We start from the raw sequence: 8107 nt of genomic DNA on the forward strand, positions 1-8107 counted from the left end.
ACAGTGTGCCCTTGTTGCCAAGAAGGCCAGTGGCATTTTGGGATGTATAAGTAGGGGCGTTGCCAGCAGATCGAGGGACGTGATCGTTCCCCTCTATTCGACACTGGTGAGGCCTCATCTGGAGCACTGTGTCCAGTTTTGGGCCCCACACTACAAGAAGGATGTGGAAAAATTGGACAGAGTCCAGCAGAGGGCAACAAAAATGATTAGGGGACTGGAACACATGACTTATGAGGAGAGGCTGAGGGAACTGGGATTGTTTAGTCTGCGGAAGAGAAGAATGAGGGGGGATTTGATAGCTGCTTTCAACTACCTGAAAGGGGGTTCCAAAGAGGATGGATCTAGATTGTTCTCAGTGGTAGCAGATGACAGAACGAGGAGTAATGGTCTCAAGTTGCAGTGGGGGAGGTTTAGGCTGGATATTAGGAAAAATTTTCTCACTAGGAGGGTGGTGAAACACTGGAATGCGTTACCTAGGGAAGTGGTGGAATCTCCTTCCTTCAAAGTTTTTAAGGTCAGGCTTGACAAAGCCCTGGCTAGGATGATTTAGTTGGGGATTGGTCCTGCTTTGAGCAGGGGCTTGGACTAGCTGACCTCCCAAGGTCCCTTCCAACCCTGATATTCTATGATTCTATGTAAGGAACTGTTTAGAAAGTACTTAAGCTTAGTGGAGCACATGTGACTATATTGTCCAGTCCTTTTAAAATTCTAACTAGAGTATTTGAATTCAAAGCATCAAAGTGTGATCATGTTTGTAAATGAAGGAATTATTGTACCGGACAGAGAAAGTCCAATATAACAGGAACAATCAGTGGCCGCAGGATAAAAGAGACAACAGCAAATTAAAGCTGCCAGAGCAAAGGTGTGGTGTGGGTAAGAGACTGGTAAATCCAAAAGGCTGGGGAGAGAATTCAGCACCCTTTCTAAGTGAGTGAGAAGGACTCCGAACAGAAGGGGCAGAAAATAAAGCAATAGGCATTCAGAATCTCTCCACAGAAGAGCTTTCACGGATTCCCTTGTAAAAATATGAGCTGCCTCTTAAAGCTGAATTATTTGGCATGACAGGACTTGATGGGAACTAACACGTGTTGCTGAAAGTAACTTGGAAGGACTTTTCCCATCACACTCCAGTGACTTCCAAACAGAGAACTGAGTCCCCAGGAATATTGAATGAGCTCCACAGAGCTGCCGGACCTGTTAAAATGGGAAAGGAGAATACAGCTGAGAGAGAAACTCAAGAATCTGTCTGGCATTGACCGACAATGGGATTTTATTTTCAAAGTGGTGAAAATTCTTCTACAAATGAACAAATATTCTATATAAAAAAAATGTTCTTGCATCATGAGACAAAAACTTCAGCTGGCAAGAAACAACTGTGTTCCCATCTATCTTTGGACAACGGGCTTTCTGTAACACATGTATTTCAGAGGGCTAGGAAATTATAGTGCAGGCCTTTTAAACAAATTCTAAAAGAAGAAACACTAAGAGCCGTCTCCAGTAGCAGGAGTTCCTCTGATGTGTGTCTCAGCTGAGAGTCTCAGCTGAGAACACTTTAATTATGGAAACATGGCTGAATTATAATCCAGAAATACACTACACAGAGCAGGGTGGATGGCAGTCACACAGTATAATAACAACTAGCAGGAGCTTTCATTATGGAACCACAGACTTTTCATGTGGACAGAAAGGTCTAGGTGATGAAGAAAGGTTGTTTTAAAAAAGATCATGTAAAGGGAAGAGAGTTCTTGTAAAAAAACTAGGACATTTGATGAAGATGGAGGTGGTGTAATTAACTAGTGGATGACCAAACGGGTGGTGCTGGGATCTGGAGGAGCTTTAGGATGGGGTTCAGAGCCGAGTCCATATCAGGGATAAAACGTCCAGATTCAACAGCCACAAAAGTCCCATGAGCTGTTCTTGTGAGATTTCTGCCCCGAATGGTAGAAGTCTTCTGATCTGAGATTTCTGCAGCCTGGAGTCCAAATCGCATGAGAACAGTTTCCATGAGACTGCAGGTGGCTCTTAATCAGAGCTGGAAAATAGCCCCTTCCTGGCAGGGATCTGACCCTGGATAGAACCGTAGGGGCAGCTTTAAACCTAGGGGTTCATCTCAGACTCTGTAACTCGAAGTGCAGGTGAGATGGTTTGATTTCCAGATTCAGGTACCACTTGCATTAGTTCTCCACTGAATCAATATTCCATGGCCCTCAACATACCAAGGGAATGGGAACACTGTGTACTGAAAAAAACCCCACACAAAGAGACCCCAGCTCACAAAATTACTGGAGTCAGATAGTTCTGGACTTTGGTTGCTCGTTTGTGCATTAGCTGGGTATGCAAATGACCCTTTAAAACCTCAGCAGATACAGCATCCTTCCCTACAGCATATTCCTCACTGCCTTCTCCAGGCCAGTGTCAAATGGCTCAAGCTATGATGCTTCCACGATGTCCTTTGTTCATCTGTAATCTGGCTAGGTTTGAAATACAGTACTCCTGTACTCATGGATGCACCTAAAATACCCACTGCACACCTATGCAAGGACCACCACCACCAGGGCAGCCAAGTAGCGTTAACAAAGAGGCAACCTCAATCCAAAACAATGTGAAGGGGTCCATGGCTCCGTACAAAACAGACACATCAGAGTTGTCCTCTGTGTGGCACCGGCAACAGAACTCACACCTCACTGCTCCCAGATCACCAAACTCTGCCACTTGAGCTCAAGGAGAAGGAGTAAGACTCCAGTCTCTGGAGGACAAGATTATTACAAACAGATCTATGCCTGAGCAGTGGGAAAGATTGACACAGACAGACAAACCTGACTCTTAGGAAAGGGCTGGTTACCGAGAGGAGGTGCGGGTTGTATCTTTCAAAAAGGGCAGACAGAGCAGGATTCAGAAGGAGCACAGGTGCCAATCAGAACCAGTTTTGGAACCAGTTTGCCCCAGCTTTAAAATACAAGGCTGCACAACTAAGCAAATTATCTACCCCCTTCCCCCTCCTCTCGGGGAGGAAGTCGCCATGGCCAACATCTGGATCACCTCTAGTTTTCCTTTAATTTGCAAAGTCAGAGCTTTGCTCAAGGCTCGATTCCTGCAATGGAAAAATCACAGTCTGCAGATTCCTACTGACCCAGGGCTTAAACTAACGAGCTCAAAGCTCCCATTTCCTGTGGCCACAGGCTAACCAGCTGCTGACTCATTTATAAACATTTACATTCACCAGGATAAAACAAGGGGAGAGTGAGGTTTATTAGCCTCAGATGGAAAATATTTGAAGCAGAGTATGAATGTAAACACCAAAATCTTCAAGTGTGATCTTCAAGCAATTTGTTCTGATGCCCCTCGACTGAATTCTGAGAATGTCAGACCAGAAGGCGAGTGGAAAGCTTGCAAATACTGCTCCTCTCAAAAAATATATGTGATTTTTCTCTCTTGTCTTTGGTTTGATGGGCTGGATCTTTGATGGGAGGCCAGCCCTCACCAAAATTAAAGGACTCTCAGCCCTGAAAGCAAAAAATGCTGCCTTAAATTCACCCACAGCCCAGACACTTTAGAGACGGCTGCTGTATCAGATGTCTTACGCTGCTCTGCGAAACCCACTGTGGTCTAGCAGCATGCCACGCTCCTCAGTCAGCCTCCCCAGGAGTCAGTGGCATGGCCAGGAAGGCAAAAGCAGCTGAGTTAAAAGCAATTTTTTTTAATGCAGAGACAGTCGTTTGAAATGTGGTGCTAATCTGGAACGGGACTAGGTGAAACGAGCCTTTCCTATTCCACAGCCCTGCTAATAAGGTGCAGTTACAGCTGATGACATCAGTGACATAAATACGTCGACACCCCTTTTTACTCCTGTTCGCTCTGCACCAGCGGAAAGGGAGCTGGATTCTATTCGGTCTCGTATGTCATCTGCAAAACTGCTAACTAGGTTCCATCTGCAGGACCCTGCTGCAGAAACCCGAAGGACCCAGCTTGATTCTGAGATCCCCGCAGAAGTTTGCTGGGCTGGCAGTCAGAACCCCCACCCTGCTATCTTTCGACTCGTCAGCGAAGCGCAGTTGAGAGCTGGAGTCAAGACGACGACAAACAGGGAGCCACACCGTGCCATTTTTAGAGCCACTTCTCAGAAGAGCAGTGCTGCGAGAAGATTTCATAGACATCGCAGAGGCGATGTGCCAAAAGAGACAGCCTTTGGGTCTGCTCTGTGTCCTGCTGGGAAAAATTACTCTCCAAGGTTATTTTACTTCCCCAACTGCTGTTTTGTCCTGGTTTTTAATCTCTCTGGTCTTGCCAGATGACGAGGGCTAAAAAAATAACACCAATGAGCTTGCTAATGAATCTCTTTCCCTTGTGCATTTTATGGCTTCCTACGAGCCCCTAGGCCTCTGAGATGGAGCTCATAAAGCAGGCAGATTTTATCTCTGTTGCAGCCAATGCTCTAAACACAAAACACTGTATCTAAGACATCTTTGCACTTTTAAAAACTATTCACTAAAGTTAACGGGACTTGAGCTTAAGCCGAAATAGCAACAGCTGGTTCAAGCTGGACATCAGGCTAAATCAACAAAAAAAAAAAACGCAGTGGGATTTAAGTTCCCAAATTTAGCCCAAAATACATGAGGGCACAATTTCCCCTCCCACCTCAATGCAAATATTTGCCTCTCTCTGCACACATGGAGTTCCCTTTGCCAGGACTGGTACTGGAGCTCAGAGGGGAACTTGGTCATGGTATTTTAAAAGACTTTACAATTTGCAGCCTGCCATGGGGCCGGTTAATAATGTCCACAAGAGTCCTTGGAAATCCCTTTACCGTGAAATGATCCCGCAACCCAGAACAGCGGGTGTGCACTGCATCACTCACACCAGGTGGTAGTGCTGAACCCACTGGTGAGCGTGTGACACTAGCAATCACCTAACAGGTCAAGTTCGGTAGCTCGCAGTTGGTGGGGGGAAACAAACACTGCTTTCAAGAGGAGTTTTGCCTGAGGAAAGACTGCAGCATTCGATCCCACTCACAACAGACCCAAAACCAGTTCCCCTGAAGCTAAGGCTGCTCCTGAGCTCTGAGGACCTCGACGGTGCTGACCACAGCTGACCTCCGAGTCGCATTGTAACGGACATAAGCCGTTAACTCATAGCGTGGGGAAGGAGCATCAATCCTCAGCCCACATAAACAACCAAACTGGCCTCGCTTCTCTATTTACAGGAAGATTCTTTGCAAGGCTATTACGAGCAAAGTTTCCATCACAGACCATCTTCCTGGGCTCACCCACATCCCTTTGAAGGCCACTTCAGCAACGGAATCTCACAATTTATTACAGTTCTGGGCCGAGCCCTGCATGCCTTATTCAGGCAAAATTCCCCTCAACTTCCAAGGAAGCCGAAGCAGGAGAGTATCATCTGCAACAGAAATTTGGCCTGACTCTGTCTAACAAACCACAGCGACATGCTGTGGGCTGTAAATGGAGCTTGACCCTGGGATCCTTAGCACTAAACTTATGCTAGCTCCAACAGAGCAGATTTTCACAGCTCTCCGGGCACTTCAGACAAGGAGGGCCACATCACGGTCCCCGTTTTACAGATGGTAAGCGGAGACGCAGAGCAGGGAGTTGACTTGCTTGAGGTTGCCCGGCAAGTCAAGGCAGAGACGGGAATAGAAGCTGGTCCCTCAATTCCCAGCTCAGTGGCCTCTCCACTGGGCGTCACTGCCTCCGAACAGCACAAGCTCCTCCCACTGGTGCTGGAGGAGTAACTGCGGATAGTGGTAAAGGGCACCCTGTTGTACTTGCTGATGCCGCCACTAGAGGGAGACAAGGTCACATGACCTAAGCCAATGAGTTCTACATGGACTAAGTACCCTAGACGTTAATCGGTGTATTAGTACGAAAAATAAGACCAACCTTTATCAGCCTTTTCTTTTCCAATTTGCCTCCCCCTGAAATGTTGCTGGTGACCACTGTATGGCGCTTCCCCCATCTGAACAACAGGGAAAACACATACTTAGTAGTTCTGTTAATCAGCATGAGAATCAGCTAGAGTCAGCCAGTTGGCACTTCTTGGGTTTAAGGCTGCGAGCTCAGTGACAGCCAGGGCAACTTTTCACACCCCCACCAGAACACTGACTGTTGCAGGCACGCGAGCTGCGCGGGGAAAACAGGCACCCAGCTGCGTGGATGGGGTGAACAGACGCAGTGCCAAGCGGAAGGGCACAGGCGGTGCGTGGCTTCTTTAAGAGTTTGGCCCACAGTATCCAGGCCCAGTCTGCAGCCCCACCATAGTCCTAAATCTCCTTCCTATTTTGACCGAGTGCGGCATCTGCGTCACAGGGCATTCGTCTCTCTCGTCTCCTGCCCGACTCCTCACACGGTCACACATGGGACAATTTCCGCTACAAACATTAAATGCAGGATCACCCCTCCGCAGCGTTCTCTGCTGGGCCCCGCCCAGCACTCCCAGCCATGTGGCAATGCCGCTTTAGACCCAGAAACAACACGTGTAATTACAAACTTTGACCAAGAAATCCAGCTCAGAGCTTAGTCCTGGTGACAAAGGACTACTTACCTGGCCACCTTCGGGGTCAACAGCCTTGGTGTCATGTGCCCAACGTCTGGCTCGAGTTCAGGAGCAAACCATGGCCTCTATTAAGTAGCACTAAAAAGGAAACATTTAAAGTAAAACCCCTAGAAATGGAAACACTAAATGACTGAATTTAAGTCTAGGTCTGCGAGCGGAATCTCAGGGTTAGAGCTCATGCCCAAGAACGGAAGGGCTTGTTATGGAACAGGACATCTATCACATATCTATTAGATAAGAGGGCACCACAGCTGGGATCTGAGTTTGTCTCATTCAGTTCCTCTCTCAGCAAAAGGTGCCTGGTTGACAGTCCTGGAGTGGGAAGTTTTATCTACACACTGAGAAGAGGGGGAGAAGATGGTTATGTCTAGAATGTGGAATCAAGAGAGCTGGATTCGTTCTCTGGATCTGCCGGAGACTTGCGATGCGACCTTGGCAGAGCCGTCTGCAAACGAGATGGGGATCGGACCCCGAGGAGAGCTGTGAGAACGAGTTACATTTTCCAAAGCACTCAGCTCCTCAGATGGAAGGTGCTGCAGACGTGCCCTGGACCGTTCCGTACCTCGATGGTATAGCTATAATGCAGCCAGTAGACATACTGCCCATCCCCACTCATCCCAGGCAATAGGGCTCACCTCTGAACTGCAGGCACCAGCTGCTGAGGGTGAAAGGAGACGTCTGGCTGCATGTCCCATTCATTCCTTGGCTTCTTCCCTGAGAGCACCCAAAAGGGGGACACAGTTGGTGCTAATCATTGTGGTTTTAGACACACCCATCCCTCTGTCCTTCTCGCAAGCTCCCAACCAGTTCTGAGGTGGTATGGGCTATGCCGGATTTGAACCGAAGGCCAGGCAAGGAGGAGTTTGGACAATTCATGGGGAATTCCTACCCTGGGTGGAGCGTCTGTGGGCTATTTTGTGCTTCTGTACTGTAGTAGTCTCGGCCCCTCAGTCCATCTTAAACAGGAGGCATTTATTACAGAAGACAGCTACAACTACACATGCAAACAGGCCTCAGGTTCCCGCTTGGTCTCCTTTGTTCACCATGTACCGCGATCCGCACCCCATCTGGGGCTCTGCAGACAAGGCGGAGTCACCAAGTGGCTGCACAACATACTGCAAGGAAACAGTGTCAGGAACCAACCTAGGCAAGCTTGCTCACCCCGCACAAACCTGACACACAGTAACCTCTGAATTTCTCTGATCCAGTGACTTGGCACTGTCTGCCAGACGCAGCCAGCACGGGTCTAAGGCGTGCACAAACTCTGCCAGGATGGCAGCTGACGAAGGAAATGCTCCAAATAAACCCACTGTGACTTCTGCAGTCAGCATCCACGTGGCAGACACCCAAAGCGCGCTCTCTCCTCATTAGCCTGACTGGGGAAATTCTTCCACTGTCCCGACCTTGGTCTGCAGCCTCCCAATGATCACAAGGCCTGAGAGGCAGCGTTTCTGGAACAGCAGGAAAGGCCTCACATGTTCCACCCTCGTCTGGGGTGGGATGCACGTTGCAATGGCTACAGGAAAGGAAATCCTGTCTC

At 48.2% G+C, this 8107-nt stretch overlaps 1 long non-coding RNA gene across 1 annotated transcript; it reads right to left on the bottom strand.

The window, feature by feature from the left end:
- Nucleotides 1-5886: 5886 nt before the first annotated feature.
- LOC119563774 lies at nucleotides 5887-7294 on the bottom strand. Its single transcript, XR_005222375.2, has 3 exons — nucleotides 7203-7294; nucleotides 6556-6645; nucleotides 5887-5970 (listed from the first exon to the last, which is right to left on the bottom strand). It is a non-coding gene; the product is annotated as an uncharacterized LOC119563774 (long non-coding RNA).
- Between the last annotated feature and the right edge of the window lie 813 nt (nucleotides 7295-8107).

This window comes from Chelonia mydas, chromosome 15 (genome assembly GCF_015237465.2).
Source record: "Chelonia mydas isolate rCheMyd1 chromosome 15, rCheMyd1.pri.v2, whole genome shotgun sequence".
NCBI lineage: Eukaryota > Metazoa > Chordata > Testudines > Cheloniidae > Chelonia > Chelonia mydas.